At 40.4% G+C, this 16,435-nt stretch overlaps 1 protein-coding gene across 4 annotated transcripts in view; it reads left to right on the forward strand.

Annotated features, from left to right (window-relative positions):
- The first annotated feature begins 2,517 nt into the window (after positions 1-2,517).
- The window catches only part of ARHGAP12 (Rho GTPase activating protein 12), a 121,601-nt gene continuing 107,683 nt past the window's right edge, over positions 2,518-16,435 (forward strand). For 2 of the 4 annotated variants that reach the window (XM_058681539.1, XM_058681541.1), the window contains exon 1: positions 2,519-2,689. The gene's annotated coding sequence lies outside the window, so the exon portion shown is untranslated. Of the gene's footprint in view, positions 2,690-16,435 lie in introns of all 4 variants that reach the window. The other 2 variants (XM_058681540.1, XM_058681538.1) reach the window with 2 other exon arrangements.

Consider the following 16,435-nt stretch of genomic DNA (forward strand, 5'->3'; position numbering starts at 1 on the left):
ATTTTCCTGCTTTTTTTCATTTAACAAAAAAACTTGGAGACTGTGATATTAAAACATAAAGAATTTTGTCTTTTCTTTGTTAACAGCCATACAGTGTTTGAATGTATGGATTTATCATAATTTAATTAGTTATTCCCAACCATTTGCTATTCTCAACAACATTATAAGAAATACCTTATCATTTCTCATGTATAGAAATACATCTGCAGGATAAATCCCTAGAAGTGAATTGGAGTTCAGAATATGTATGCATGTGTAATTTTGATAGGGACTGCCAAATTCCTGTTTCTCTAGAACCTAGCCAAAGCAGGGATGCCAGATATAATTTTATGCCTTTTCATTTAGAAATACAAAATGAAAAGTCGGTTACCTATTACAGAATTAGAAAGCAGGGCATATTCAGCAATTTACAGAGTACATTTCAACAGAAATCTATTGTGCATCTATCACATGCCAAGTACTTTCAGGCACTTTGGATACACACACACACACACACACACACACACACACACACACACCCCAAACTCAAATCGCTGCCTTTGTGGAGCTTACATTTGAATTCTACATTTTGGAACTTCATGCTACCTCATTAGAAGTCAGTTAAATGTCAATATCCTGAAAGTGATCTGTTGAGATCCTGAGCACGGGAGCCAGACATATGCTGCTAGTCTTATTTAAAAACTAACTAGAGGCAGTGTTGCAAATGATTTCATAGCTCTCCATCAGGCTCTTCTCAAACAACACACTTGAGCGAGAGCTCTTTTTATCTGACTCCATCTGCTGTTGGTAGTGATCAGCATACTGTGGGCATTGTGGTATCATCTGAGATTATGTTGTGAAATAGGAAGTAGAAGTTCCAGGCAGATCAGCAAGCATGCAAACTGTTCAGTTTTCTTTTGCTGAAACCAAGGGCGCGCAGTTCAGGTTTGGGGAGTAGGGAAGATAAAGTTATCAGGACATTCCCATCAGGGCACAGTTTACTTTTTGTAGCCTGTCCTTGTTTTGGTTCTAGAAAGAGATCACAAGGGATTCTATGGAAAAGTTTCGGAAGCATACAGCAGCAACACTCTGTATGCTGAATAAGTGCATGGAGAAGAGAACATGTTAGAAACTGAGGGAGACAGGAAAAACCATTAGTGTCAAGGAAGGGGTGGTGGAAAGTGCAATGATAGAGACAGTCTCTGGCTTGTTTAGAAAGTGTCTTTCCTTTCTAAAATGAAAATATTTTAAAACTGTAGTGCCACCCACCCATTAAATTTAATAAGAAGGTGGAAAACTAAGGGTTCGAACTTGCCAATAACTCAGTGGGTTCTCTATCGTCATTAAAGAACAAATGGGAATTTAGCTTATGATAAGGAAGCCAGACACAGTGGCATCTTCAAGTATGAGGTGAAGAACAGAAAAGGGCCAATTCCCGAGAGTGACTTTCCAACCATATCCTCCCACTTTTTCTTTTTTTTTTTTTTTTTTAATTCTGGTATGGTTAAAATTTAATCCCGGCACCATAATAGACACAACAATTGGTTACTGAATGAGTGGTTCCTTATGACCTAATAATGCTGATCAGTTTTCCTCACAGTCATTAAATTTAGGGCTAGAAGAAGGAGACTTTGAGTTCAGTGAACACACTCCTTTGACAGCTGAGGTCGAGAAGTGTGAAGGGACAATGGTAGAAGCTAGGTGTCTTTTCCAGATTCTCTGTCGAGTACAACTCCTGCCATAGGATCACCATGAAAAACCTTTAGTGCCTCTGACTTCTGGATTCTGTGCTGCCAAAGTGCAAACGCTGCAAACAGTGATGACTTTGGCCAATGACACTGTGGCCCCGGAGCTTGCACACAGCTGGCCCCATGGACAGCCATTGGGCTGCTTCAGCATTCAGCTGAATGCTGAACGAGGGGTCATGCTGCTTTGCAGCAGCCTGACCACGGAGCGGCGGTTCTCGGGTCCCCAGGGCCCTCTTCAGCCCTGAGTGTGTGTGCACAGCTGGTGCAGCAATCTGCCCTGGTGGCCCCAGCGAAGGACAGCTCCTCATGGACCCAGTAAATGGACTCACTGTCTCCAGTGTTCCATTTCGTCCCCAGGAGGTAGCTGGTGGCACTTTTTCCGAGTCTCCCCGAGGGATTTCCGGGGCGGTGGACGACTGACCTAAGCCTGGCAGCAGCTCCCAGCAGGCCAGTGGGCCGAGAAAGGGAGCGGGCAGGGCCCACCGCCCCGCTGTCTTTCCCTGGGCTCCATTCCTGTCACCCTAGTGCTCGCTCCGTTTCCCGTTCGCCCTTCCCTCGTTTTCGCCCGAGCGTTTTCTCTCAACGTTTCCCACTTCATGTTTACAAAGTGCTTACGCCCACTTGGCAGGCAACAACCTCGCCAGCCCGAGTCCCTCAGCCAGTCCCTCGGACCGCCCCCCTCCTCCCGGATCCACCTCAGCCGATTCACCCGGCGCCCGCCCGGGTCGTCACGTGAGCCCCGCCCCGCCCCCTGCCATCACGTGAGCCGCCAGCCCCGCCCCGCCCCCGCGCCGGCGCGCTCCGACGTGCCCTGGAACTTACCCTCCCTCGGAGACCAGCCTGCGGGGACGGGCTGGCCGCGGCCGCCGCGGTGTGAGCGCCCTTCGGGCTCGCCTAGGCGTTCTGCAGACCCCGTGCTAGTACAAGAGGGAGCTGCCTCCCGCGAGGCCGCCGTCCTCTCGGTAAGGTGGGGGACACGGGTTCCCGCGGACGGAGGGCAGGTTGGTGAGGTGCTGCACAAAGGCGTCCGCGGCCGGGGCTGTGCCCGCCGAGGGCGGCGGAGTTAAGGGGAGGTGTGTGCGGGAGGCGCGTCGGCGCCGAGGTGAGCGCGAGGTGCGGTCGGGAGCTTCGCGGAGGGGGCGCGGCGCGGGGCGCGAGGTTGGCGCGGGGGGCAGGGGGGCCGTGGCCAGCCCATTGGCTGACGTGGGCGAGAGGGTTTAAATGGCTCTAAAGTTGTGGCTCCTCTGCCCCCCGGGTTTCCTGACTTCCTGTGTGAGGGCAGCGCCCGCCCGCCCCGCCCCTAGGAAGGAGGGCGTCGGTGTGTGTGTGTGTGTGTGTGTGTGTGTGTGTGTGTAAGAGGCAGGCTGGTGCCGCCCTCCTTCCTCGCCTTCTGCAGCTGCGTGTGCCCGCTCTCTAATTGCTGTGGGGTGTGCAACCCTCCGCCCATCCAGGCAGCCCACCTGGGGCCTCCCCTCGACTGCTGACCTTAAACTGGGCACTTTGGTCTCCGCAGTCTTTAGAGGTGCTTCGCCCCTGTTGAATGGACGCTTGCTACTCTAGCTCTTCTGGGAGCAATCTCCTCAAAGTCCTTGAATTAAAAAAAAAAAAAAATGCTCATTATGAGCGTGCTGCCCTCCTGCCGTTTCAACGCAGTTGATTGTCTTCCAAGAATGGCTGTCCTTTAAGTGTTGGATCTTAAGTTCCGCAGACCCTCTGAGAAGAAATGTCCGCAGGGTCAGCATACCCTTTGAGAAAAACTCAACGGCCTTCAGTTTTAGAGGCTTGCGATGTTTTCCTTCGACTGCAGCAGCGGTTATAAATGCATTTGCAAAGGCTAAAGCAAAATGTTTAAAGCATACCTTTAGGAAAGTTCTAATGCCGTTCCAAGTGAAGTGTTTATTATGGGTAAAGGCACCTAACGCTCGAATTGTTTTATAGTTAATTATGACCTATGAGCAGATTTTATTGAGCATTTATGCACATATTCCAAAGGGGAGGAAATGTGGAGGAAGGAGCAGCAAGCGAGGAGTCACTCGGCTTCTGGTTCAGATTCTGCCACCCCTTCTGAAGGTGAGACCTCGGAAGACTCGGTGTTACAGTGGAAGTTTGTTAAAAAGTATCTAGCCCCTGGCCACGCCTGTTTCCTACTGAAAAGTTGGGAAATGGTGGCCTAGAGCTGTTATTTATTTGTCCATTTCCAGTGTTCCTTCCCTGGTCTGTAGAAGGGTGTGTTACAGAATGGGTCATCTTTCTGTACATTTTCTTGTCTGAGTAGACATTCTGGCTGCTGGTGCTAGTATTTTTCTCTTTTTCTCTGTTTTGAAATGGCTTGGAAAGGTTTCAAAATAGGGATTTGGGAGCCCAGAGAAGTGCCTAAAAGCAGGCTGTGAAATTTTAACCCTGAGCAGTGCACCGTGAAGAGCCAGACAAGCCCGATGCACATGTGGGACCCGCGGTTGCATGTAGCTCCGAAGCTCTGGAGGGGTTTGTGCTTGGGGGAAAAAATGAAGTGTAATGAACAGATTATGTGTTTATGTATGTGTATGTCCAGGATTTGTTGATAGGATTCTGTTCAACTTTATCCACCATAAAAGTTGGAAAAGATTGCTAACGCACTAATTTTTGATATAATGCCATTTGTAAAGGTTATTCATATATAGACAATAACTTACATATTTTTATTTTTTACTTACTGTACTAGTTGTGAGGCACAACTGAAAACGTGTACTATAAATGCTGTAGAAAAACAGCGTATTATTTGCAGTTAATCACTTGGTTTTCATTTAATTAATTAGAAAGTATCTGTTGGGTGCTTTTTTTTTTTTTTTGTAAATAGGTGGATAGACAGTGGGCTTTACAAACTTAAGTACTTGAAGTTATGAAGTTGACATTCCTGAGAAAAGGAGGGTAATAAAATGTTTAAATTGATTGAAATAAAGCAGTGACTATAGTGAGGTATAAGTGGTAGTACCAATATTTTGCTTATCTGAGAAAATTGGTACTAAGAAAAGGTAACTTAAGGTGAATCTGGCCCAAATGGACATTACAGTTTTCTAATAGTGGGAGAGAAAAGTGAAATTAAACTTTTATTTTATCTCATATTTAACATTTTTAGTTTTAATTGCAAATATGCAGTGTTTTGTGGATTGAATCATACCTGAAAAGGTATGATTATCACATACCATCATTTTACTTCAAATCATGCTTTTCAAATCTCTCTCTTTTGAGGAACCCATTGGGCCACTATCTTTGTGGTTTTTCTTTTCTTCTGTTGTTAACTGGTCTAATTATGATACATCCTCAATTGTGGACGGCTTTGCTGTGATTCAGCCATTTTCCGTTTACTTTCATTGACTTAAATATTTTGCAGTTTCCGTTTGCAGTTCATTAGCTTTTTATTTGAACCAAACTGCCAAATGCTGACATCTCTAAGCACCCCTCCCTTGTTGATAATTAGTGTTTCTCAAACTTTAATGTGCATGGGAATCACCTGAACTTCTAACAATCCCCCAGGTGATAGATACCGTTGCTGCTCTTCTGCCCAGGCCACACAAACTATTGTCCAAAAGAAATGTAATACCAGTCACCTGTGTATTTAATGTAATGTAATTTTTTATTTAAGTAATCTCTACACCCAACATGGGTCTTGAACTCACAACCACAAGATCAAAAGTTTCATGCTGCTGCAGCTGAGCCAGCCAGTCAGGCGCACCTCACCTGTGTAATTTTAAAGCTTTTAGTAGTCACATGATAAAAAGTTAAAAAAAAAAAGGGGGGGAACCCAAGTGAAATAAATTTTACCATATCATGTAATCCACATGATTCTTTTATTCAGACTAAGTGTTCAAATCCTATGTGTATTTTACACATCCAGCACATCTCAATTTAGATTAGCCACACTTAAAGTGCTCAGTAGCCACATTTGGCTAGTGGCTCCTGCATTGGACACCACTTCTGGAGTCTAGAATCTAGACCACTGCTCTTCTAAGTGTATTTTTACATTAGCCCCATCAGCACATCAGCATCCTTTGGGAACTTGATAGGAATGCAGATTTTGGGGCCTCACCTCATACTGTTCTCATTATATTGTCTGGGTTTCAGTAACTTGTGTTTAAAAAAAATTTTTTTTTAATGTTTATTACTTATTTTTGAGGGAGGGGAGGGGCAGAGAGAGAGAGGGAGACACAGGATTCAAAGCAGGCTTCTTCTGGCTCCCAGCTGTCAGGACAGAGCCCAACATGGTACTCATGAACCCCATGAACCGTTTAAACCATGATTTTATCATGATCACAACCTGAGCCAGAGTCAGATGCCCAACCAACTTAGCCACCCAGGCTCCCCAGTAACTTGTGTTTTTAAAAGCTACAGGATATGGGGCGCCTGGGTGGCTCGGTAGGTTAAGTGTCTGACTTCTGTTCAGGTCATGATCTCACAGTTCATGGGTTCGAGCCCTGTGTCTGACTGTGTGCTGACAGCTCAGAGCCTGGAGCCAGCTTTGAGTTCTGTGTCTCCCTCTGTCTCTCTCTTTCTGCTCCTTCCCTGCTCATGCTCTGTCTCTCTCACTCCCTCAAAACTAAACATTAAAAATATCTTAAAAAAGAAAAAGCTACAGGATATGATTACAAAATGTATATGTGGTATTCTGAATGGAATTCTAGAGCAGAAGAAGTCCATTAGGGGAAAACTAAGGAAATCTGAACAGAGCATGGTTATTGTGTCAGTGACAAATGTACCGTACATACATATATAAGATGTTAAAGGTAGAGGAGACTGTATACAGGGTATATGGGAACTCTCTGTTTATCTTTGCAATAATTCTGTAAATGTAGAACTCATCTAAAAAAGTTTTTATTAAATGTTTATTTATTTTTGAGATAGAGAACATGAGTGGGGGAGGGAGGGAGGGAGGGGGAGAGAGAGAGAGACAGACAGACAGACAGACAGACAGAGGATGAATCCCAAACAGGCTCCTCGCTGTCAGAGCAGAGCCCTGCAGGGGGCTCAAAACCCATGAGCTGTGAGATCATGACCTGATCCAAAATCAAGAGTCAGACACTTAACCGACTGAGCCACCCAGGCACCCCGCAACTTTTGCATTTTTGAATAAGTGATTAGTGTGGATATTCTGTATCATGCCTTATAGTTGACAGAGTGCTTTTTTCTCTTTCCATTCTCACAAGGATCTTTTGAGGTTTGTGTTGTCTGTTTTACAGGTAAGTTAAGGTGCTCATAAATGGCAAATCCTAGATCTAAATTTCAGACCTCTAACCTTGATTTCTGTGCTTTTTTGCCACAGGAGAATTTAGAATACATTTTACGTTTGAGTGGTAGCTTTAAAAGTTTGTTGAAAATTACCACTATTTTGCTATATATTACTGGTTTGCTTAAAAAAATCAGTTTTGTATACATTAACATATAATAACATTTAACAGTAGAAAGAAGTGAACTATAGATACATGCAACTCATGGATGAATCTCAAAAGCATTGTTCTAAGTGAAATAAGACAGATGTAGAAGGCTACATACAGTATGATTCGTGGGTTCTTTTCTTTCACCACTTTGTTTCCTTTAGTGAACAGTGATTAATGTGATGGTCTGTATCAAGCTTTATAGTTTAAGTACTTTTTCACATTTTCTCTTTCCATTTTCACAAGGATGTGTCAAAGTTTGAGTATAGTTGACACAATGTTACATTAGGTTCAGGTGTACAGCATAGTATTTCGAAAAGTTACATGTTATACTCTGCTCACCCACAAGTGTAGCTACCATCTGTCACCATACAACACTATTACTGTAGCATTGACTATATTCGTCGTGCTTTGCCTTTTAATTCCATGACCTATTCATTCCATAATTAGAAGCTTGTATCTCCCAGTCCCCTTCACCCATTTTGCCCATCCCCCTCCACTCCTCCTCCCTTCCCAGGATCTCTTAAGGTTTCCATTCTTTTCTATTTTACACATGGATGTACCACAGTTAGTCTAGGGTTTCATTAGTTGATAGGCCTTTTTTAAAATTTTTTTTAAAATGTTTATTTATTTTTGAGAGAGAGCGAGAGCGAGAGACAGAGTGTGAATGGAGGTGGGGCAGAGAGAGAAGGACGCAACAGGATCTGAAGCAGGCTCCAAACTCACGAACTGTGAGATCATGACCTAGGCTGAAGTCAGATGCTTAACCAACTGAGCCACCCAGGTGCCCCAGTTGATAGGCCTTTGAGTTGTTTCCAGTTTCTGGCACTTATGAATAAAGCTGTTACAAATGTTGATATAAGGCCTTTGTATGGACTTATGGTTTCACTTTTCTTGGGTAAATACCTAGAGGTATTGAAAAGGAATGGCTAGATCATATGGTAAATGTATACTTTATGAGAAACTGACAAAATGTTTTCCAGAGTGTCTGTACCATTTTGCATTCCCATTAGCAGTGAATGAAAATTCCAGTTGCTAGTATTCTTACCATGCAAGATATCCTTTATATATACTTAAAGTCATTGTAGTATAGGAGAAAGTAATATTTGGTGCTTTAAATTTGTATTATTACAGGGTTTTTTAACAGGTTTATTGAGGTATAATTGCTGTCTAATAAACTGCATATATTTTAAATGTGTAACTTAATGAGTTTTGATGTATGTGTATATGTGTGTGTGTGTGTGTGTGTGTGTGTATATATATATATATATATATAAATGTATGTATGTATATATATAACCTGTGAAACCATCACCACTATAAAGAACATGTTAATCTCCTCCCTCCCTCCCCCCCCCAAATTTTCTTGAGCTCAGGATAGTTCATTCCCTTGTTCTCTGGTCAACATTGATTTGTTTTCTGGGGCTTTAGATTCATTTCCATTTTCTAGAATTTTATGTAGATGGACCCATATAGTATGCAGTCTTTCTTGTCTGGATTTTTTTTCACTCAGCAAAATTATTGTGAAATCCAGTTTGTTGTGTGTATTAGTAGTTCATTCCTTTTTGTTGCTAGGTGATATCCCATTGTGTGGATATACCACAATCTATCCATTCACCATTTTTTTTTAATGTTTGTTTATTTTTGAGGGGACAGAGTGCGAGTGGGGGATGGGCAGAGAGAGAGAGAGGAAGACACAGAATTTGAAGCAGGCTCCAGGCTCTGAGCTGTCAGCACAGAGCCGGATGCAGGGCTCGAACCCGCAAACTGCGAGGTCATGACCTGTGCCAAAGTCCAGCTGACTGAGCCACCCAGGCGCCCCTATCCATTCACCTCTTGATGGACATTTGGATTGTTTCCAGTTTGGGGCTGTTACAAATAAAGCTGCTGTGAACATTTACACACAGGTCTTTGTGTGGACACCTGCTTTCATTTCTCTTGGGTAAATACCTAGCAGTAGAATCCCTATGTATTTAAATTTTTAAGAACCTCTCAGACTATTTCCAAATTTTACCATTTTACAGGTCCACCAGCAGTGTTGAGTTCTGGTTGCTCCACATTCCAGAAAACAGTGGTATATGGTCAGTCTTTTAAATATTAGTCATTCTAATAAATGTGTAGTATTATTTCTTTGTGACTTTAATTTGCATTTCTCTAATAACCAAAGATGTTAGGCATCTTCTCAGGGACTTATTTACCATCTGTAGATCCTCTTTGGATACGTATATCTTCTACCTATTTTTTATTGGGTTGTCTTTTTTTTGTTTGTTTGTTTATTTATTTATTTTGAGAGAGTTGGGGGACAGAGGGTGAGAGTGAGTGTGTGTGGGAGGCACAAAGAGAGAGAGAGAATCCCAAGCAAGCTCCACACTGTCAGCGCAGAGCGTGATGTGGGGCTCAAACCTGTGAACTGTGAGGTTATGATCTGAGCTGAGATCAAGAGTTGGACACCTAACCTCCTGAGCCACCCAGGCACTCAGAGTTTTTATTGGGTTGTCTTATTGACTTGAATAGTTCTGTATATATTTAAATGTGAGTCCTTTCTTGGAGATAAGTTTGTATGTATTTTCATGAGGGATGTTAGGTCTTTAGTTTTTCTTACAATGTCTTTGTCTGGTTTTGGTATGAGGATAATGTTGACCTGATAGAATGAATTGGGATGTTTTTTCTCCGTTGCAATTTTCTTCAAAAGGTTTGTGTAGAATTGGTATTATCTTCCTTATATTTTTGGTAAAATTCTCTAGTGAAGCCATCTGGGCTAGGACTTTGTGGGAAGATTTTTAAAGAGATGTCAATTTAACAGATACAGGGCTTTTTAGGTTATCGAGCCTTGGCAATTTGTCTTTCAGGAAATTTGTCTGGTTCATCTAAGTTGTTGGATTTATTGGGTTAAAGTTGTTCATAGTATTATCTTACTTTTGATGCCTTTAAAGCTGTAGTTGTGTTCCCTGTCTGAATGCCTGATACTGGTAATTCATGGTTTTCCCCCTTGTGTTCTGGATCAATTTGACTAGAGGGTTATTAGTACTACTGATCTTTAAGAACCAGCTTCTGATTTCATCTAACACTTTTCTGTTTTCTCTCTCAGTGATTTCTGCTCTGATCTTTATCATGTGATATCTTCTGCCTACTTGCTGTTTAATTTGCTTGATGTTCATCTTGTAGTTTCTCAGAGGGGAAGTGTACATCATTGATTTGAGACTTCTTTCGTTTCTAATATGGCCATTTAGTGCTATAAATTTTCTCTGAGCACTACTTTAGCTGCATCCCAAAAGTTTTGAGATGTCATGTTTTCATTTTTATTCAGTTTAGATTTCCTGTTTGATTTCTTCTTTGACTTCTGAGTTATTTAGAAGTGTGTTGTTTAGATTCCAACAACAAATTTGCAGCTAAGTTTTTGTTAATTTGTAACTTAATTCATTTGTTAGAGAATATACTTAGTTATGATTTTAGTCCTTTGAAATTTATTGAGATTTGTTTCATGGCCCAGGAACAATTTGTTTCAGGCTGCAGAAAATCTTTGTTTATAGGAAACTACTGAACTGGCTGCACTGTTTTTAGAATTTCCATTAGCACTGTGTCTGATTCAGTTGTTGGTAGACTTATCAACATTTTGTATTGTCTTTATTTTTTGAAAATAACTTTATTGTGGTTGGTGTGTAGCAATAATCTTGTTTTGGTTTAATTTGCATGTTTGGATTTTCAATGTTTTGTAAAATAATTTAAATCTGAATAAAAATTAAGAATCATAGTGTGCTTTCTTTTTTCAATCTGAGGGATTGGTAGTAGTGATAATTCATCATTTGTATGCCACATAAGTGCTACTTTCAGTTTTGTAAAAGTTTGAATGTGTTTTTGCCTTTTAAAATTTACTTTGAAAGCATATCTGTAAAAGCTATGTGAGGATTTTAGTGACTTTTGTGGTTTGGGGGTAGGCAGGTGTAAGGTGATTTAAATTGTATTGTGCAATGACTATTGTGGTAATATATACACAGTAGTATTTTATGTATGTACCACATTTTGTTTAGGCATTTATCTGTCCACAGACATTTGGTTTTTCTTTCCATCTTTTGGCTATTGTGATTAGTGCTGCTGTTAACATGGGTGTCCATATATGTTTACAAGTCCCTGCTTTTGGATATATACCCAGAAGTGGAATTGCTGGGTGTTTTAAAAAACCACCATACTGTTTACCCCGGTGCTGCTACTGTTTTGCACTTCTCCGAGCAGTGCAAAGAATTGCAATTTCTCCACATCCTCACCAGCACTTGTTATTTTGGGGTTTTTTTGGCTGTTGTGGTTTGATTTCCATTTCCCTAATGATTAGTGATGTTGAGCATCTTTCCATGTTCTTTTTTTTTTTTTTTTAAACATTTATTTTTGAGAGAGACAGAGTGTTAGCTGGGGAGGGGCAGAGGGAGAGGGAGACACAGAATCTGAAGTAGGCTCCAGGCTCAGAGCTGTCAGTGCAGGGCCCGATGTGGGCCTTGAAATCACAAACTGTGAGATCATGACCTGAGTTGAAGTTGGGAGTTTAACTGACTACGCCACCCAGGCACCCCCATCTTTCCTTGTTATTGGCCACTTGTGTTATCTTCTTTGGAAAAATATCTATTCAAGTCCTTTGCCAACAATGGCTCTTATCATGATGTTAATTTGGAGTAGGTTGGTATAATGTAAGCATTAAACAGAATAGTTTTTTCTTTTTTGAAAAGTTACTGAGGTCTGACTAGAGCTTTGCAATGGCCAGATGTTAATAATCACTATTCTTGTATTTGCCTTTGTTTTGTAGATTGTATCTTTTTTTATTTTTTTTTTTTTTTTCAACGTTTTTTTTTATTTTTATTTTTGGGACAGAGAGAGACAGAGCATGAACGGGGGAGGGGCAGAGAGAGAGAGGGAGACACAGAATCGGAAACAGGCTCCAGGCTCCGAGCCATCAGCCCAGAGCCCGACGCGGGGCTCGAACTCGCGGACCGGACCGTGAGATCGTGACCTGGCTGAAGTCGGATGCTTAACCGACTGCGCCACCCAGGCGCCCCAATTGTATCTTTTTTTAAAGCACAGGATTTGGTAAACATTTGAAAGTAGTTGAATGTAAATAGTCATTTCAAAGATTTTAAGAGGGTAATGTGTATAGTTTTGGAGGAATATCTGAATGGGTTGGGGGAGAGGGTGGTTAATACCGAGGTAACCAATAGAATTGTGAAGTCAATGAAGTTTTTCTTCTAGAGTAAATTATTAGAGGATTAGAAATCCTATTAAACTTTATAAAGACCAAGGTTATGATTTTCTTTTCTTTTTTTAAGTTTATTTTGAGAGAGAGCGAGAGAGTGAGGGAGAGTGAACAAGGGAGGGGCAGAGAGAGGGAGAAAGAGAATCTGAAGCAGGCTTCGTGCTGTCAGCACAGAGCCCAACTTGTGGCTGGATCTCACAAACTACGAGATCATGACCTGAGTAGAAAGTAAGAGTTGGACACTTAAACTGACTGAGCCACCCTGGTGCCCTGATATTCTTATTAATATGTGACAACTTGTGTAATGATATGGACTGAGATCATGACCATGGGTGCTTCCCCAAAGGAAAATCAAGGTGCTGTTACTATAAGGGGGGACAGGTTTGATGCCACCAAGGCAAGATCAAATTTATGTGACCTGTAAAAAAGGTTACTTTCTTTTTTTTAATTAAAAATGGTTATTATAGAAATTTCTTAATAAGAAATTAAAATATGGGACTCAGGTGTTGAGGGTATAGAAGGAAGAATCCATTGTTTGGAGTGCATTCAGAAAGAAGTAATAAGAAAGCTGAAAAATACAGAAGCAGAATTGATTATTGTAGAAGGGTGGTTTTAAAGGTTAACATGGAGCCAGTATCCATATAGGTAGCTTATGAAATAGAATCTGAAGGAAAAGGAAGTTAACCTATTGGCTCAAGAAAATTTTTTGATCCTTAGACTTTTTACTAGGTCTGAGTTTGTTTGTTTGTTTGTTTGTTTGTTTGTTTGTTTTTTTAACCTTATAGGCTGTCTTCCTGGTGTGTGCAAATGGATCTGAAAGGATTAAATTCTAGTTTAATCATTTTTGGTTTGAAAGGGCTTGATCAGGATGGTTTACTGAAGTACTGAGTGTGTGAAATTTTTAATACAGTGGGCTCCTCACTTTCTGCTCTGTCATATATCAGCTGGATCAGTATTTACTCTCCACGTATAAGAGATTATTTTAGAATGATTTTGAACCCTACTGCCTCTTAAGTAATTGTAATTTATGTTTTATTGAGAAAAACAGGCACTGTGATTCTCCATAAATGCAGTGTGTAAAAGTAAAGAATTACAGAAATGTGAGTTTTTATTTATTCAAATGTGGGGCAGCATAATGTAAGATTTTTATTTTTTATTTTTATTTTTGAGAGAGAGCTCCATGAGTGGGGGAGGGGCAGAGAGAGAGGGAGACAGAGGATCTAAAGCAGGCTCTGTGCTGACAGCAGAGAGCCCAATGTGGGGCTCAAACTCAACGAACTGTGAGATCATGACCTGACATGAATTTGGACACTTAACCTACTGAGTCACCCAGGCCCCCCCTAAGATATTTTAATATGAATATGAAATGGGCACCATATCACTTTGAATTATAGTTTAAGAAGACAGTAGTTTAATAATAAGCATTAAAAAATGATAAGCATTTAGATCTAAGGACTAGATAGTCCTTAAAAAAAAGTAAATAAAGTCCTTAAAATCCAGAGGGGGAAGGGTCACTATGGCACTACAAGGAGCTAGGGGCTCATCTTGTATATTTTCTGCCCCAGTCCTTGAATCAGCCATCTCTCCAAAGAGCCTTGTTTCCTTTATTTGGAGAACGGTATTAGAAACCATATCTGGATGTTAGGTGTACTTGTTGCTGTTAGGTATCATTTTTACTGACAGCAAAATGTGTATACTAAGCAATATATAGATACATATCTGTAGTATTTCTTTATAAAATCACCTTTATTTTTGTTGTTATTCTATTTATTTGTTTTTATTTTAGTTTATTTATTCTCAAATTAGCTAACATAACAGTGTAGTCTTGGCTTCAGGAGTAGATTCCAGTGATTCATCACTTACATACAACACCCAGTGCTCATCCCAACAAGTGTCCTCCTTAATGCCCCTCACCCATTTTCTCCACCCCCATCAACCCTCAGTTTGTTCTCTGTATTTAAGAGTCTCTTACGTTTTGCCTCCCTCTCTGTTTTTATCTTACTTTTCCTACCTGTCCTCTATGATCATCTGTTTGTTAAATTTCACATATCAGTGAAATCCCATGATATTGATTGATTTATTTTGCTTAGCATAATACCCTCCAGTTCCATCCACATTGTTGCAAATGGTGAGATTTCGTTCTTTTTTTATCACCAAGTAGTATTCCATTGTATGTATAAACTGCATCTTCTTTATCTATTCATCAGTTGATGGACATTTGGGCTCTTTCCATAATTTGGCTATTGTTGATAGCACTGCTATAAACATTGGGGTTCATGAGCCCCATTGAATCAGCATTTTTGTATCCTTTGGATAAATTTCTAGTGTGGTTGCTGGGTTGTAGGTTAATACTATTTTTAATTTTGTGAGGAACCTCTACACTGTGTGGCTACACCACTTTGCATTCCCACCAACAGTGCAAGAGGGTTCCCCTTTCTCCACATCCTTGCCAACATCTGTTGTTTCCTGAGTTGTTAATTTTAGCCATTTGATGGATGTGAGGTGGTATCTCAGTGTGGTTTTGATCTCTGTTTCCCTGATGATGAGTGATGTTGAGCATCTTTTCATGTGTCTGTTTGCCATCTGGATGTCTTCTTTGGAAAAGTGTCTATTCGTGTTTTCTGTCCATTACAGAATCACCTTTGTTATTTTATCCGTAGTAAGCTAAAAATGAGTTCGTATTGATGTTTCCAAGTTTAATCCATGGATATTCTAGTCTTTTCCCCATGATTATAAATTTCCACTCCATCACTGAGAAACCTGGTTCCTATCATCCATATTCCATTTAATTAATTATTTTGTTACAATACACAAATATGGCTGTATCAGAATTTTTGACTTGTACCCCCATGGGATGTGTTTTTTATCAAGTTAGAATACAGTATTTATGTTCAATTCCTTTGCCTATATTCTTACAAACTTCACTTATTTTCAAAATAAGTTAGATCAGCATCCTCTTCCCACCCTCCATCCATTCAGTGAGGTTGTTCCATGCATTTGTCATACTATTAGACTATCTTGTCTTAATCTGCTTTCCTGGGAAATCCTGGCATTCCCCCAACTGCCTAAATGAATTTTTAAAATTTGCATACATTAAAGTTCATTATTTGTGTTATAAAGATTAATGGCTTTTGACGTATACATTGTCTTACACCCACCATTACAGTATCATACAAAATAGTTCTATTGACCTAAAAGAATCCCCTGTGCTTCGCTTGTGGAACCCTCCGTCTCCTCCTCCCGTCCTGGCAATTACTGTCTGTATGGTTTTGACTTTCCCAGAACGTGATATAATTGAAGTCATTCAGTGTGTAGCATTTTCAGACTGGCCTCTTTCGCTTTGCAAAATATATTTAAGATTAGTTTGTATCTTTTCTTAGCTTATTTTTATCACTGAAGAATATTCCATTGTGTGGATGTCTCACACATAGTTGGTTTATCCTTTGTCCTATTGAAGGATTTCTTTGTTGCTTCCGGGTTCTGGCAGTGATACATAAAGCTGCTGTAAACATTTGCCTGCAGGACTTTTTGTGGACATAAGGTTTCAACTTATTTGGGTAAATACCTTGGAGTGTGATTGCTAGATCGTATGGCAAGACTATGTTTAGCTTTGTAAGAAACTGCTAAGCTGTCTTCAAAGTAGCTGAACCATTTTGCATTCCTACCAGCAGTGAATGAAAGTTCCTGTTGCTCTACATCCTCACTAGCTCTTGTGTTGTCAGCTTTTCTTGGATTGTAGCTGTTGTAAGAGGTGTGCTGTGGTGTCTTGTTTTAATTTGTAATTCCCTAATGGCATGATGAGCACTTTTTCATGTGCTTATTTGTCATTTGTCTGGTTTTTTTCATGATTTGTCTTTTCAGATTCTTTTTCCATTTAAAATGTTAGGTTCTTTTTATTGACTTTTAAGAATTCTTTGTATATTTTGGACACTAGTCCTTAATCAGGTATGTATTTTGAAAATATTTTCTCCTTGTGTGTGGTTTGTGTTTTCATTCTTTTAGCAGTGTCTGCCACAAAGGAGTTCTTAATTTTAATAAACTCCTATTTTTTTTCTTTCATGGAT

This window comes from Neofelis nebulosa, chromosome 8 (genome assembly GCF_028018385.1).
Source record: "Neofelis nebulosa isolate mNeoNeb1 chromosome 8, mNeoNeb1.pri, whole genome shotgun sequence".
Lineage (NCBI taxonomy): Eukaryota > Metazoa > Chordata > Mammalia > Carnivora > Felidae > Neofelis > Neofelis nebulosa.